Source organism: Dreissena polymorpha, chromosome 2, assembly GCF_020536995.1.
Source record: "Dreissena polymorpha isolate Duluth1 chromosome 2, UMN_Dpol_1.0, whole genome shotgun sequence".
Taxonomy (NCBI): domain Eukaryota; kingdom Metazoa; phylum Mollusca; class Bivalvia; order Myida; family Dreissenidae; genus Dreissena; species Dreissena polymorpha.
This window is the reverse complement of record NC_068356.1, coordinates 121,832,191-121,850,657: the sequence shown is the minus strand read 5'-3', so window position 1 is coordinate 121,850,657 and position 18,467 is coordinate 121,832,191. Positions and strand designations below refer to the sequence as shown.

Here is an 18,467-nt window from a genome sequence, read left to right as displayed (position 1 = left end):
GTTTAGCATACTAGATCTAGTTACGTAAAAGTCGGTGTTAAAAGCTCATGTTAAATAAAATTACGCGTACACGTTACACCGTAATGCCTTCTTCTGATTGGTTCATATTTAAATCAGTTTCATGACATGGCTACAGGTCAGTGATTGTTTTGCGATTTAAGCAGAAGTTTAACTGAATAATTTATGCCTTTCTAACTTCGAATCGACGATATTTGATGTAAAAATGAACTTCTGAATTAAAACTGAATGAGTTGGTAATGTTATTTTGCAATTTTACGCAAATTGATGAAAATTTAAACTTTCTGGTTTTCACCACAAAAAAGGTCCTTCAACGATGAGACGTTCCAAAGAATTTAGCCCATATAAAAAGTATCTCTAAATTCTTTGCGCGTCTTACAAATGAGACTAGTGTATTAAGTTAAAGCGACTTCAAAGTTCAATGAAAAAATATTTTTTTCGATAACCCATTGAGTTTATACATAATTTTGAAGGGAAATACATAACAAGTACAGAACTGGAAAAAAAATGGAAATCGGTTGAACGTAAGTGGAGTTATTCCCCTTTGAAAATTTCAAAAAATGTGATTTTTCTGCAAAAAAAACATGTCAAGTTTTTAAATTAGCCCTATGGTGATAACTTATTGATTTAACATATTATTTTGAAGGGAATGACATGACAAGTACACGACTGAAAAAAAAAGAAAATCCGTTGAACCTAAGTGGAGTTATCCCCCTTTGAATTTTTTAGACAAAAAGTTTTTTTTTTCCGCTAAAAAACACGTGTAGAGTTTTGAAATTAGTACTATGATAATAATTTATTGATGTTGAATATAATTTTGAAGGGAATAACATAATAAGTACCAAAATGAAAACAAACAATTCAAATCATTAAACATAAGTGAAATTTTCAGCCTATAAAAATAAAAAAAAATGTGATTTTCTGCTAAAAAACACATGCCAAGTTTTGAAATTAGTACTATGATGTTATGATGCAAAATACATGTTGTCTACTGAATACTAAATAATTAGTCAATGTCAATGTAAGTAAATTATAATCAATTCTGTTATTCGTTGAAAATCTGCTAGTATTCGGCCCCACTCCCAATGGAAAAAAAGTATTTATTTTCCCAAATAGGAAGTATAAATTCCCATTTGAAGGTTTCCAATTTTTTTAAATTTTTTTTTATATATCTCAACCTTTAGTTCATCAGCTCTATTATAAGTTGAACCTTAGTAAATATTATAACGAAAACACTTTTATTCTCAATTTTGAATTATAAAGTAGGATTTCTAGACGTATACATCCATTTTCAACAAACGTGATTATTTTTAAGTTTTAAATCGCAAAAGAGACGTATTTCTACCTTGTTACCACAAGATATATTCTAATTGGCATAGTTAAAATATGTTTCTTATTTATACTTAAATTTTCTATGTCATGTATTTTATTTCAAGGTGTGTGGCTTCAATAATAATTAACGGTATCCGCAACTCCATGCATAAATCCAATAACGGCGAAAATATGCTGTCGTGGCTGATAACCCAGTCAGATAAGCCGATAATTATTTATTTTATCGATAACGCGTAATAGCTTCACGTTGTTAACCGAGATGATAGTTTACCTTGGTAATTTAAATTTAGATGGTCAGGTCATTTGTTATTCAATATTTAAAATGTTACCCATTTTAGAAAGCTGAAATGTTGCTCTTTCTAAACATCTAATTTATATGTCAATGCATAACATATTAAAAAAGACATGACGAGTTAAACACATAGTAATTACGATTTGTCTTCCAACTGCGGCTGAGTTTCGGGTAAAAAATCACCTTCACTGTAAAAATATATTATTGCTCTGTCATTTTTAGTCAGAAATTTAACAAATAACTTTCATTAGAAAGCTTATACATTGGCTTTTTTTGTGTTATTTTCAATTGTTTATTTGAACTATTCAATTTATTGCGCCGAGTTAAAACCAACAGTACTAGCAGCCGCGGTCGATTTAAGCGGCTGCGAGACGCAAGCTTCAATTTAAGATCATCAAATATTTACCATTTTTATTTCAATATTTAAGAAGTAACCATCGTACAAAAGCTTTAAAATTGATTGTTTGCATTAAGAAATTTAACTAGAAAACAGATGAAAAATAACACGGACATCGGGATACCGATTTGTTGTGTTCTAAATTGTGTCAGATATTGCATCTGTGATTTCCCATCAGTTGCTAGAAACTATTCACAAAGAGACGTTTATTTATATAAATGAATTATGTAATACAAATATCAATTAAATTGTTTAAAAGATTAATTATATTAAAGCGTATAAAAAATACACGTGTGTCTACTGTTATAATAACAAGTCTTTAACCTACATTATTCAATCAGTACAGGAATATTCTCAAAATAAATTTGTCACACATCCAACACACATGAACAACTTCTCACATATTGACCTTTGATAGGCCGCTTTATTTGACAAACAAGTACAATCACAATAGATCTTTGCAACAAATTTAGAAATTGCTTTAATCATGATAATTAGCATGCGTACTTTAAATTGTTTCTACATTGGTTGTTTTCACGCCTATTTCATTTTTCGGTATTGCACTAAAAAATCAAACAATAACAATTATCTTGTTAATGTAACCTTAATTATAATGTTCATTAGTTTTTATGTACAATCTGAGTGTTGTTCAGTATAAAGTAAAGATGATTTTGTTAATTTCTCAGATATTGAGAAGCTTAAAAAGGTATTAGGTGATTTTACAGAAAGTGAATACTGTTTTAGTGATAGTGACTTTGAAGTAGAACAGGAACTAAAATCTAAATCTATCAAGTCTAGTTGGAATACAGAGATAAATGATACAAAGACACGTAAGAAGTCATTGTATCAATGTGATGAATGTGACAGGTCTTATGCTTCAATTTCTTGGATGCGTGGTCATCTTCGCACAAAGCATTTTGAATATTCTTCCAGTTAAGTAAACACTGCATTGTTAAGTGAACATCAACCTGAAATGTAAGGTAACATAATCAGCTTCTATCTTGTGAAAAGGTTTACAAAATATCCATAAATGCAACTTGAAAAGAATAAACTTGTAGTAAATCATGAAACGGATTTTTCATATATGTAAATCATAATTTTGTTATAAATTGTAAAATGTGCATTTGGATAAAAAAAATCCCTCATTCCAACTTAAATAGCATTAAAATTACTCGGTAGAAACTCACATTTTTTTGGCAAACCATTCAGTAACATCAGTTAAGTAAATTTGCAGCTTCCATTTATATTTTAAAGATGTTTAAATACATTTGATGCTTCGTCCAAAATATACCATAAACTTATTGTTACCCCTACAATTCAGCCATTTTCCCTCAAATTCCAATCAAGAAAGCCAACATAATTAATATCGTATCTGCCTTTCAAATATTTCCAAGACAACATACGCTACATTATCCATCGGTATATATAAATTTTAACAATCAGTATAATCTAATATAAACGTGATGATTCTTATAAATTGGTACATGTCGGCTTTTTTAACATACATTTCCGCCATTTGAAATCTATCCTCTACCGAAGGCAAATATTTTCAACCCGAATTAATGACTTAATCAGCATAATCTAACATAAAAAAACATGCGTAACTGATTTTGAAAACATACCTGTGATTATACTATGTCTATTTGGTCTTGATGCCCGTTTAATAACGGTGATTTAAATATTTTTGTACATAACGAAAGACGTCTGATGCACTTTTTTGTTTTCAGCTACAGAAGAGTGCGCATGCGCGAGCATTGCGCAACAGCATGTTTGGCTTAAAATCTAGTTGCGGATACCTCTTATACACATACCTGCTTGTATCCACCATTGCATGGAAATAAAGCTTATTAGGCCAAAAAAAAAAATTAAAATGATTTTCGGATTTTTTTTCTAAAAGTGTCGGGTAGGAGGACGAAAAAAAAAAAAAGATGGGTGACCAAATGTGCACTCATTTTAAAAATGTTATGGTATGAAGTTCTTTTTACTAAGCAAACACAGTGATATTTTTTAAACATGTTGATGTGCAAAATGATCATAATCAGACTGTACATGTAGGTCTTGATGTGCTTTTTTTAATTAGTTTGAATGAAAAAATTATCTTAACTAGTTCAAAAGTTATGCAATTTTTTCACTTGTGTTTAATAAACTTTTTGGTGATTTTTTGATGTTTTTTTTTTTCACAAGGAATCCATATGTTGCATTAAAAGTACTTTATCTCAACAAACAACCAATAAGCTATTGAGGTTTAAAAGAAACTTATAGTTTATTGTCCAGTAAAAATCAATACCGCAGACAAATACAAATAGCATGATAAAACGCTTTTAAGGGGTTTCACTGGCCCAAAAAAAGTAGTCGCCACTTTATCGCGGTGTGAAAACCACAGGTAATTCACTCTTAATCAATAAGGACAATCATTTAAGGAACCTTACTACATTAATGATATACATCAACTTCTGTTGATTATCAAATTTCACAAATTCTAAAACAACACCTTTTGTGAAAAGGTTTTCTGTTAGTTGTGGTGGTTGATTTCCAGGTTCAATTAAATGAATATTTTTTCAAATCTATTTCTTGACAGAAAGGCCCAGGATAATTGCCACCATCCATTCTTGTTGTCTGAAATAACCATATTTGTACAAACTATATACAACAAATCAACACATAAATGTCACTATCTTTATATATGTCCGAATTTAACATATCCGAAATATAGTACATTGAGTGAAGGACCTACTTTTGATTTCAGAAATCAAAGACAAAGTATGAAACCTCAGTCACAAGTAGACACCGATCACCGTCCGATCAGTGGCCGACGTTTTTTTTTCCGCTCATAGGGCTGGCGCCGGCCGATTATCCCACGCACATCGGGTCATTTTGTAGCATCGGGCGGCGTCTGGACTATTTTTTTATATCACAGTTTGTTTTGCCCAACATCAAGCCCGGGAAGGAATCGAGTTAAGATCGAAAAAAGATCGGACGATCAACGAACGGTTATCGCAAGGGCGTGCTTCCGACATCGGATGCATTGTATGTGTATCATAACGAGCATCGTCCGGCGTCCGTCCGGCATTGTGCAGAGGCACTCCTGCAATCAGACGGTCGCCGGCCGATGTATATACCTCTGGGATATACCTTTACTTTTGCCGATACACGTTCAATGAATCCGATGGCAGGCGATCGCCGGGCGATACCGGTGCGTTGATCGTCAGATCTTGTTTCGATTTCAATTTGATTCCTTCCCGGGCCTGACGTCGGGTAAAGTTTTAGGTGAGACTTAAAATTAATCCGGACGCCGCCCGATGCTACAAATTGACCCAGTTTCCGTGCGATCATCGGCGGGGCGCCAGCCTGATGAGCGGAAAAATACGTTGGCCGCTGATCGGACAGTGATCGGTGTCTTTTTGTGACTGAGGTATAAACAGAGTCAAATTGAGGAAAATAATGAATAAACTTCATAAACATGTTAAATTTACCTGATTGGCAACTTACGGATGTTATCCTTTGCATGCACCCTATAAAAACACGACGTTGTTTCAACACACTTTTCTAGCTGACATTTTTATGTTTAAATTTGAAACAGTGTATTCTGTATCGAATACCACATCGTTATCAAGTTTAATAGGCTTCATCACATAACCCGACATGCAAAATATTGGTGTATTGAGACCTAACCAATATTGGGTCAATTTTCCAATATGTCGGATACAGCATACGAAAGAAAAACTCAGTCAATAAAAAGCAATTTTTTCTTGCTTTTATGGTACCATTTGGATGAGTTTGTGGTTTAGACAGGTAAACTTTAATAATTTCTTGCAGTTTCAGTGTTCCTTAACCCTTGCATTGTTGATTACATTTTGCACCCATGGACAAGAGAGAGCACATTGCAACTCTCAGCAACCCATTGGGTTATAAAGCTGAGAGTTGAATTATTGCAACTAGAATGATTAAATGAAATAAATTTAAAACCATTATCGTTTTACAAACAGTTACCAATTGATGTTATTGTTTTAATCGTTTACTTGTGCCAGCTTTTAATTGAACAGATTGTCGGTTTGTTAAATATTGCGTTTGAAAAGGTGTAAACAATGAGAATTTGTTTGTTTATTTGTCGGTTATTTAAAAGCAATACAGGTAAGGCTTAAAATAATGTTGTGGTTCTGACTGGTAACATTGAAAAAAATTCTAGGAAGGGTTGGTCCATTTTTTTCGGAGAAAACCCGAGGTATTTCATAGCCAGCTCGTCGTGCGCCGTCCGCTTCGGGCTAAAACCTTAAAAGTTTGTTAAGGTTTTGAACATTGGCTCTAAAATCAAAGTGCTTCAACCTACAACTTTGTAACTTCACATGTAGCTGCATCTTGATTAGTCTTACATGCCACACCGATTTTTGGGACAAAGGTCAAGGTCACTGTGACCTCTAAAAAAAAAAAATTCTGACAAGCTTTCATTTATTCAAAACTGCACCCGCAGCCGAGCGTGGCACCCATTATGCGGTGCTCTTTGTTTTATTTATTTTATTTTTATGTCCCCCACCACTATAGTGGGGGAAATATTGTTTTTGCCCTGTCTGTTGGTCTCTACGTTGGTCTGTTGGTTTGGTCAAACTTTAACATTTGCCATAACTTTTGCAATATTGGAGCTGCACATTTTGAGTGGTGAAAGGTCAAGGTCATCCTTCAAGGTCAAAGGTCAAATATATGGGTCAAAATCGCTCATTTAATGTACACTTTTGCAATATTGAAGCAAGAAACTTGATCTTTGGCATGCATGTGTATCTCATGGAGCTGCACATTTTGAGTGGTGAAAGGTCAAGGTCATCCTTCAAGGTCAAAGGTCATACATATGGGGACATAGTGTTTCACAAACACATCGCTTGAGTTAGTTTGTTTTATAACAAAAATCTTATTGATCGACAAAAACTTTCCCAACAGATTGCCAAGGATGCAATTTTTCAAGTTGGCAACATGGTTCATTGATCATAATAAATTAAATTTAATAACATTTAAAATAAACTAAGAGCCCGCATTTTGAAATAAGAGAGATACAGAGCAAAGAAACCCATTTGACTGAAGTCCTTTTCTCAACATACGATAAATACCTGGAACTGTTTGCTGTCTGAGATTGTTACTGCAAAAATTTTGGAAACATTTGACATGAAACTGGAGAGGCAAGTGTTACCCAGCCAGCAAAATCCCCGACCACAGTGTGAATTGAACCTGGGACCTCCGGTTCCAAATCAGACAGAAACTCAACTGCATCGCTATAAAAGCTAGCTCATATAGTAAGTCAGTATAACCCTACTACATGTACACCCCGCCTCTTCCATTTGCACTATTCTTCCACGAATTTCCTACCACCGCGACATCTGAGGGACGACTGACACACATGGTGGGTATTTACGTTGGACGCCAATGTGACCTAGCCAGAAAAATCCCCGATGCAAAAGGGATTGAACCCGGGACCTCCCAGTTCCAAATCAGGCAGACACTACTGCGTAGCTATAAAAGCTAGCTCATAAAGCAAGGCAGTATAAGTTCTCCTTATACCTAACCCTTCTACATAAGCAATATAAAATTGTCTATTCAGGTGGTAAAGAATCATTCTAATGTTTAACAGTCATAGGTTTAAGTCCTGATCTGGGCTAAAAATTCCTCCTGGTTTTACATGTACATTAACTCTGTCCAAGTTTTAAAAACAAATTGCATTCAATTATCTTAAACTGATTTGTGAATGGCAAGTTTTAAATTTCATCCAGCCATAAAATATTGAATACAAGATAAATATGTCCCCTTTTGTTCTGCAGTAATTTTGCTAATGGCTTTAGAACAATAGGCTGTCATCCAAAATTAAGCTTTCAGCGATTTGTTTCCCATTTGAGATAAGTACCAGTACCAGCCCCATTGGGAAAACAGTGCGCGAAAATCCTGTTATTGGGAAAATTCGGGTCCTGAAGTTTTCATATTGGGTAATAGTGTATTTAATTTTTTGCTCCCACAGACTTTTAAATTGATAACTAAATATTGGCAAGTTGTCAATATTGTATTTACTTAGGTTATTAAGCTATAGAGGTCTTTAGGGAAATTAACTTAATGTTGCATTTTATTATTAAAAATTAAAAAAAAATATGTTTTTTTTAAACCTTTAATTGGGATTTTTTTTTGCAGCATTTGGGAAATATGTAGTTTTTAGCGTGGCTGTTTTTGGTGAAAACCAGAGGTATTGTCATAGCTCGTTGTGTCAGTTTGTCAGCCGTCCGCGTCGTGCTAAAACCTTTACATTTTGTTAACCTTTTGAACATTGGCTCTAAAGTCAAAGTGCTTCCACCTGCAACTTTTGAAACTTCATATGTAGATGCATCTTAATGAGTTCTACATGCCACACCCATTTTGGGTCACTAGGCAGGCTTTTTCCGCCCTATGCCACGGGTCCGAAATTCGGCCCCATTCCCAATGCAAATCTGGTTGTTTTTTTCCCAATTGAAAAAAAAAATCCCAATTCCAAAAAAAAAAAAAAAAAAATTATTTTTTATTTTTTTTACATTTAAATATATAAGTTAACCTGATCCGGTGTAGAAAATAGGAAGTGTTGCATAATTAAATTATCTGTTGCCTTGAATTTGTTTTAAAAACTGTAAAATATGTTAATGATTAATTAAGACTTTCCTTATTTTCCTCAAAATCCGCCGCTTCGCACGAATTTTTTTCACCTCAAAAAAGGCCAGGCCTTTTCCCCAAATTCAGATTAAAAAACCTGCCCTTATCTCACATGTTCATAATACTTTGTAAAATTTTAATAATAAGTTATCAAAATAGTTGTTATTTACCAGTTAACGGCTTCTTTGAAATATAAGAAACACTATTTACATGCGATAATTTTTCCCAATTGAGCCAATTTTTTTCCCAAAATGGGGGTTTTCACGACGCGAAATTCCCTAAATTCCAGTGTGGCGTATTCCCAAAATGGAGCGGAAAAAGCCTGCTAGGTCAAAGGTCATTGTCACTGTGACCTCTTAAAAAAAATATATGACAAGCTTTCATTTATTTAAAACTGGGATCACAGGCGAGCGTTGACACCCGTTATGTGGCGCTCCAGTTTCCTTGTTGGTGCCGTTTTCTGGTACTTTATAAAGAAGGAAAAAAATTGCTATCTTTAGAAAAAATTGTATGATGCATGCAAATATTGAAATCCTAAGTGAAAAAGGCATACTATTGCTTAAACAACCTCTGCTTCACAATTCAATGTGTTTCCAGAAATAGTGGTAATATGACCTTTTCTTATGATGTTAAACAAAAGTCCCCAAGGAGTGGGAGGCATTAAGAATTATACTTTTCCATGCATGACTCGCGTGTGAATGTACACATGTCCATAAGCTTGTTATTTTACTCCTCATTGTATTTAACTACTGTAAGAATCTCACTGAAAATGTTACAGTTTATTGACCATAATACGTAGATGATTGTGCAGAAAGGAATTTTGGTTGTGACAAGGTTTGACTGAAATCTTGCCCTTTGTCTGTTTTTCCACTTCAGAATACATAGCCCGCAGATGATTGTGTTTGCGACTGAGCTAAGGTCACAGTAACAAGTAAAATAAGTAATAAGAGAAAAATAGGTTGCTAATGTGCTGATTGATGAATTTTGTTTGGAAAAAAAGGTTTACATGCTCCACCTTCTTAGTTCTTTAGTCTCTCTTAGCATAAGCTAACAAGCATGAAGGTTTAGATCATAAGATAGGTGACAAGTTTATTTGAACGTTGTAACTTATTTCTAATGGTATAATAAATAAGTGTTTTTTTCCTAAGCTAAAGCTTTAGTTATAACCATTACTGTAAACATCACTTCTCTGGTACTTGGATCTGTTTGATGTGCTTTTTGAAAGCTAGCACACAATTTGTTGTTAACTTAATTTAAGGACCATTGAAATACCGGACATCTAGACTATTCCCATTGGAGTAATTAAAGTATCTTTATCACTCCTATATTGAATCATAAGTTTGAAACTGTTGCATCTTCTACAGAAATGTTTCGCATACACAATACGTATAATTTTGTAGATATCAATACATTCAAAGCAGCTCTTGACATGTTTAGACTGTAAAAATCCTATCTTTAAGTCTTGTTATACTCAGACTGTTGTGATTTGTATATGAACTTAAAAAACAAAAGTACATTCATGATGAACTGATGTGGGGTTTCCTCTTGAATGTTTTATTGGCATTTTGCAGTGGTATGGTGTTCTGTTAACCACCAAGATGTTCCTGCTGTGACTGATGACCTGTCATTCGACTCATTGCGTTCCAGCAATAATATATAACTAAGAACATATCCCCAGGGTGATGATATTGTGGGTATCATTAACATACTTACATCTGCATGTAGGGGTATGTGTGCATGTGATGCTAATGTATCACATATAAAAATGGGTATTGCTCAGGGATAACCAGGCTTTATATATGTGCTTTAAGTATTGTCCCATGTTATCAGTCAGTACAATATAATCTTTGATGATTCTTTCTGCTTTGACATTATTTTTGTTTAATGAAGACTCATCTAAAAGAAAATCCAGTCTAAGTGAAAAGTGTTTTCCTTGAGGCATGTTTTTTGTGAAAGACACGCAATAAGCATGGTTTTCCCAGACAAAGACTTAAATGTTATGCAAATAGTACAGAACCTTGGTAAACTCATTAGTGTCCTATACTCCTAAGAGATCTTATGCTAAATAAGAAGTTTATAGGTTCCTCATAGGCCCATATTTCCATGTTATATATTTAAAACTATAATTATACACTGTACTAGTTTTAAGTCATATTGATATAGCTACTGGAAAATAAAAGCCAGAATGCTTGCAGGAAAGATATGTGAGAAGTACATGTACACAAATGAATAGTGCTTAATTCTGTTTACTTTATAACCAGGTAAATGTACACACTAGTGCCCCAAACATGTAACATCACACAGTGGCCAGTCTGGTAACAATTTATGCTTGCTGTGCTATCCATACAATAGTAATTAGGTAATAAGCCATTCATGCAGGGCGTTACAGTGTATACATGTCACTGTTCATTGTCTAAATCATGAAAGCTTTTGGGAGTCACAAGCTGGTCTGAGAGTCCAAGACACATTCACAGGCATCATAGGCAATCCAGTGAGCATCAGTCAGTATGAGTGTTATGTATCATGCATTGGTAGGGCTGCATAAAAAATGCTTGCTACAGAGAATACTGCACAATAATACTTCATTCTTTCAGACCTCTTGGGTCAGTGGCGACGACGCAAATTGAACAGACAGTATGTCAATACTCGGTGTTCTGCTGTGAATCTTTACTGTTGGGGACAGGGACCCTTTAGGGTTAAAAAAGTGGGGACGAAAAGGAAAAATCTGGGGACACAGAAATATATTTGCAGCAGAATTAAATTTTCAGAAACTAATTACCTTTTACTTGCACTCATTACTTAAATTTGCTTGATTTCTTATTACAGCCAGTCCACAGGATGTAACATTCTAATTCAAACTTGAACGTTTTTAACCAGGTTTTCCGAAGGAAAAAACTGGTTAATAGATTGGCGAATGCTGGCTGGCTGGCTGGCGGGCGGGCGGAACAAGCTTGTCCGGGCCATAACTATGTCGTTCATTGTCAGATATTAAAATCATTTGGCACATTTGTTCACCATCATTGGACGGTGTGCCGCGCGAAATAATTACGTCGATATCTCCAAGGTCAAGGTCACACTTTGAGTTCAAAGGTCAAAAATGGCCATAAATGAGCTTGTCCTGGCCATAACTATGTCATTCATTGTGAGATTTTAAAATTATTTGGCACATTTGTTCACCATCATGGGACGGTATGTCGCACGAAAGAATCACGTCAATATCTCCAATGTCAAGGTCGCCACGACTAAAAATAGATTTTTTTTTTAAACAAACTTACAAAGGGGGTTAATTTTGTTTGTTCATTTCAAAAGTTCAGTTTGAGTTTTCTCCCTTTATCAGATTTTTTTTCACAATGAAAACCTGGTTTTGTGACAATTTTGTCCCTTGTTAAAACTTTAACTGTCAAACAATTGTCAACATATTTACAAAACTTTGAACAGATTTATGGTCATTGGACTCAGATTTGCGTGTCAAAGTACTTGTTTAATTAGAATTACTGATAGTAAATGCGTTTTTCTTTTTTCGTGCTTTATGCACAAACTGCATGTCATTTTGTTGTTGTTAAACAGTGACCAAGACAATTTTCAAAGACAATTTGCTTGGGATGTACATTTAGGGGCCGACTTTTTTGTCATTGCTAAACTATGTTAGGACTTGGGAAGACTCTGTTGGGGTGTTGTTATTATTATCGTCATATTTTCTAATTTTACTTGTTGGAGGAAAAAAACTAAAATGGATTTTGTTTTCTTTGGCCGTTCACTTTGCGCCATTTTGATAGTTGTGAAAATTTCCTTGATATCAGCTGATTGGTTCTTAAAATCTCAACTTACCATTGCAATAAAGTGTTATTAAAGTAAATTAACCATTGGCTACACAATGAAGTCACATCCAATAAAATAATTTGTTCTAGTTACACATTGACACTCCATTACTTTACAGACAAATTGAATATATTAGTTTTTATTCCTAATTCCTGTGTGCCCGCGGACCCATATACAGAAAACGGGTGGGGACAATTATTTTATTTTTGCACCAATGACGGAAGGGCGCATCCACTGCAGAACACTGAATACTATGTAAAACATTCTAACATCATGCATGGCTGATGATATTTTCATATAGATGAAAAGTGATGACAAATGAAGAGCAGTAAAACACTGCAAAAAGAAACAACTTGTGATGCTAATTTAGTAAGCTATTGAAAAACTCAGCTTCACTTAACACCCTCTTCATTAAAGTCATTAGCATCAGAACTCCAAATAATTGTGTAATAATTTCATAACTGACTTTGAGAGGCAAGAGGTAAGTTATATTGCAAACTAAAAGTTTCTCTCTGGAATTATGCATTGTAGTTTGGACTCTATGGTTTTCACCTATGATATTAATTGCTTTGATTTACAAGCTTTTTCAAAGCAGCATTTTTCCTCACCACTTTAGAAAGGGTACCGGTCAAATTGGGAAAATTAGCTGCTTTTTCGTCCAAATTGGGAAATTTATTAATTATGTTGAAAACTTTATAAAACATCTACCAATAATAAGTTGCATATTAACAGGGATTTTGGTAGATTTTGAAAACCAGGAGTCAAAATGACCCAAGGTCTCACAACTATGAGGGGTCAAAATAAAGATGATCATGGTTAAAATACTAAATTAACTTGAAATGTTCCTTAAAGCGGTTATATACGATTTTTATATGTGTTTAATTGTAATATATTGATAAAATATGTTACAATAACACAAAATAGGCAAGAAAAATTAAACATTACAGCCGAATTTCATTAAATGCAGCAAAGACAAATTAGCGCCCGGAGCCGATAATGACGTACATATTTTCTTACAATAACCAAAGCATTCGTCTTTGTATTAGGATCGGAGATAGTGTTCGTGTGTCGCATGAATAGATATCATTGCAGGAATTCAAATAAACCGTTAAACTAAGTTTAGATGCACATCCTACATGTCTCGTATACATGCTGGCGAATTCGGCTGTACAGCCGTTTTCAATTTCAGAATTAAATATCTTGCTTATTTCGCATTTTTCGACACATGTTCTTCTTAACTTTTATTTTAATTTATATTGAAATATATATATATATATATAATAAGTTTTTTACACAGTTTATATAAATTCATAAATATTTGACAAAATCGTATATAACCGCTTTAATGCATGTTTAAGGTTTTTTAATAGCTTATGTATTATACTAATGAATAAAACATTTTCACAAGAGCATTTTTATTTCCATTAAATATCATTTCTGGTACTTTTTTTCAAGTTGGATTGTGATAACAAATGTGTCAAAATGATGCAAGGCTAATTTTTTGCGAGAGTCAAAAATGATAAAATTGCAACTTTCTTGCATCAAAATGCAGGATTCTGATTCAATTGAAATCACTGATTAACACAAACTGGTGATTGATTTTCTGCAAAATCCTGTTTCTATTAACACTAAAAAATGAGTTCATTAAACTAAACACTTTTAACTGAAGCTGTGCTTGAGAGTATCATCTGTCAGAAATAAAAGGTAAAACACATTTTATTTTATTATCAATTTATATTTTCTCCATTTATTAAGTTCTCATTTGAAAATAACATGTAACATAAAATGACAGGCAATAGAATGAAAAAAGTTGATTTAAAAAAACCTGCACTTTCATACTTAACCACAAGTTAAACCTAAACATAATCCCTTAAGTTAAACAAAAACATTCAAAATCGCACAAGTTGATGTTTAAACATTGTTGTCACTTTCTTGTGATTAAAATGTAGCGTAATTATTAGAGGTATGAATTTTACAACACTGTTAAATTAACTCATCAACTTGTTTCAACATTGTTGACAATTTCAACAGGTCCTGAAAATATGTGACAATATCAAAATGACACTTTACTTGCTGAGTATTTATGACTATAAGGTGTTTTGTGTTGTTGTTTTTAGCATAGGTGCTTGCACCTATGCTTATGGTATATACCACATTTTGAAAATCCACATACATAGGTTGTCCATTATGAAGCCTTACCTGATCAAAAATCAGACGAAATATCTATTTAATTTAGCATATGGTAATTCTTACAATTTTTTTGGGGGAAACGTTTTTCTAACGTTTTCTTCCAAGAATATTGCTGACACCGTTTTAAGTGAATTTTTCTAAGACTGTTTTATGTCAAAAAATCTTCTTATAACCTAAAACAAATTTCGTTCGTAAAACAATTCTGTTCTTGTTGATAGTGACCTCACACCTAATTTATATGGGATCCCAATTTCTATTTCCTTCGTTTACTGTTCTGTGAGAGGTCAAATGTTTACATAACTGAATTAATAAGGCCCTGGTAAAAGTATATGTAACATTTCATCGGTTAATTATAAATAGAAATTAAAACATATTCTCAGCAGGAAGTGGGGCATAAAGCACTTTTATTCTTTGAAAATGTGTAAAAAATGGCGGAGTACGATGAATGTTTTCTGATTTATGACATGGATTCTGACGTGCCTTTCTATGGATTTGATGAAGTAGAGTTTAAAAGTAATAGAGATGTGTTAATTGAAGTTAAAATGATTTACTTTGAGCCAGAAATTTACGTTACGAGTAGAGTTAACGGTTTAAATGTGGCATCGGATTTAATGGATTCGCGCGAATTCTGGACGAGTGCTGTGTCTGTAAAATATTAAATGGAAAGCTGTATATGTATCAAGTCGGAAAAGAAAACGGATGGTTGCATAATGGTATGCGTGAAATAATGTAATTCTACGTATTTATTTTCATAGTTATGTTATTTTGTAACCATTCACATTCGTCACTATTTGGAATTCCCGTTTCTAAAAATAGAGCATTTTGTTAACAAGGGGGGCGACTCGTGATGTCAGCAATCGTTAAGGCTACAATATACTAAATAATCGAGTCATGAAGGGCTGTACTTTCTAAACAAATCATCATATTTTCCTCGAAGGCATGTTATACACTTTGTTCTGGTTTTATCGTTTGGAGATATTGATAGGGTAAGCATAGGTGTTCACTACTTAATCCCTGAAATAGGATAAAGTTGGAGATTAAAGTAAAAAATGGCACTGCAAAAGGTTACAATCCACTAGAAAACGGCCGAAAAAGGCGCAAAAACAGTCGATTTTGATTTGAGTCGAATTTTGTTTTGGGTTTGAACATGACATATCTTTTTTATTGCTTAAATCGATTCAGCTAAGAATGCCCGTCAAGAAAAGGTATGGTTATGGGGGTCTCTATGTGCAAAATGTTGTATTTATTTTCGCTCAAAGTTGTCGCTTTTACATCGAAACATATAAGGAAACTATTTAGTATATTTTGACCTAAACATTTACTTCAGCAGCAACTTCCCTGTATCTTGCAACTATGCTTTCAGCGCCATCGGCGCTCTCGTTTAAACCTGTAACACATTTTACATTGACATCACTAGCCACTGGTATTATAAGTTAGTGGCAGTGTCAGGTTTACATTTAAATTGTATGCATTGTTTACTCGTGGGATATCTGATCCATTAAATGTGTTACACCTTCAGGTTTAAATTGTTGGAGTGTGTGGGAGGACATTTGATAAATCCCAAGTTAACCCTGTCCTGTTTTGGTTGCATGGTTAGTGTGTGTTAGCTCACACTAATGTTACAGACCATATTTTGCAAATCAGTATGTGCTTAGAAGCCTTAGCTATGGTATGGAAAGACAACCACTGCCTGTTGCAGCAGACAACACATGCTATGAGCATCTGCTAGGAAAGATAACCACCACATTTGCCTGTTTATAGTTCACCACTGGTACACTGCAGAGGGTTTATATGACTTATAGTGTTTAACAGCTTGTACTTGATGAAATTGGCCAGTCTAGTGTTTATCATTGAAATCTGTACATATTAGCTGCTTTCAGGGAAAATGGGGCTTTATGCATGTCTAATAAGATTAGCCTGTACATACTGATTAGCCTGTGCAATGCACAAAAGCTAATCAAGGAAGACATTTTTGATTTTATAAAAAAAAATTAAAGAGAGTCTCTGGTACTGGGATGACAATTTATGCATATGCAATAAGCCCTGTTTTCCTAAAATGAAGCTTAAATTATATTTTTTGTTTTAAATGATTTAAAAAACATATTGACCTTAAAGTACTTACTGATTTTTCCTTGTATAGCTCGCCCTCATCTACAGAGCACACCACTTTCTTTTATGCCAAAGTGAAGAAAAAATATTTCAAGCCAAGAAAACTTGCAAATTGGACCGAGATTGGCCATCATTATACTATTGCGCAATCAAATAATCCGGGTCATTTGAAAGCTGCTTCAAAGGTATCATCCGATTTTTGAATGGTGTAAAGTTGTATGAATAGGGATAAGTTGCAGTGTGCTTGTTGAGATTTGCAGTGCTTTCCACAGGATTATTTTCAGAAGCCCCGGGGCTGTTGAGGGGGGGGGGGGGGGGGGGGGGGGGGGGGTATGGAAGGGCTGCACCCTCCATACATTTTTTCTTTAAATTGTAGAGTGAAATAACGTTATTTGGTGCATTTTGACTCTTCAAGAAAAAACAGCAATAAAGTCATTGATAACGACATTAAAAAAAATGTTTTTACCCTTTCCCGCATAGATACGCATAATCACGTCTCGATCGATTCCGTAATACATCTGTATCAACCATTCTTTCTATCTTTTACTGCATACTTACAACTTTTCCCCTCGCTACTCATTACCCGAGAATCCAGTATATTCCAGTTTTAAAGCAAATTCTGGTAAATTTTTACGATTACAGTGCTCAAGAATTTCAAAAAACACAAACATTCGCCATTTTTCTTAAGTATCAAATACATTTTGGCATGTGTTACTATTTAAAGATGTGATGAAATAACGTCCAATGGGGGCGTTTTTTTTTTCACTGAACACGCGTAAATCGCCTGACGTTATGTTCCCGTTTTTATACAACACAAAATACACCCACACTTTTCATGAGACGTTCTACATGACTGCATTATTTGTGCGCGTTTTTTTATTGAGACAAAGAATAAAGCAGCTGCATGTTTATTTGACGCTAAAATTGGTTAATGTCGCGTAAGCATTTAAGTTCGGAAGCGTGTTTCGGATTACAAATTTAATAATGCTCATTTGAGAATCGAAAGAAACATTTACAGTTGTGCGTAATTTATTAAACAACAATTTGTTAAAGCGCATTATCAGTCGAATAAATGTTTTTACCATATTATGCATGAAATGCACAATATCCACGAGGATTACACCCGGTTGCCATCATCAGTCTTCTAAGTAAGTGGCCGAGATTTCATCGTGGAGGTGTACACTGTTGGGACTGATAAGTGTGTTAGATAACAAAGCCAATAAACTGCCATAAAATCACACACTTATGAAATTTACGTCACTTGTTGTCTGCATGATCTTAATGCCTGTATGACTGCCTACGAGTGTTGTTGCTCATTCAAAGTGTGCGCTCTTGTTGGCCAATATCCATTTTCCATTACAAAGACGATTCGCCCTTGGGCTTTAGGTGGGTAAAGAAATACATGACGTAATTGACAGAGGATCATAAATCGGCTCTCACAATTTTCGGCGAAGTCGATATCGCTTTGCTCTTAGGAATGCCTAGTTGCAGTAATGAAAAATACACACTGATCAGAAAATTTCAAGCGCCCTGCGTACTCTGATTTTGAATTTCAAGAGCCCAGGCGAGGGACCGTTAAATTGCCTGTGGAAAGCACTGATTTGTGTTTGACATGTTTCTGAATTTTACAGAAATGAAATTATGTACAAGAATAATTAA

General features: G+C 34.2%; 1 protein-coding gene across 1 annotated transcript in view; it reads left to right on the top strand.

The window, feature by feature from the left end:
* LOC127870039 (calcium uniporter protein, mitochondrial-like) overlaps nt 1-18,467 on the top strand; it is a 44,007-nt gene that overhangs the window by 968 nt on the left and 24,572 nt on the right. The gene's annotated exons all lie outside the window — the stretch shown is intronic.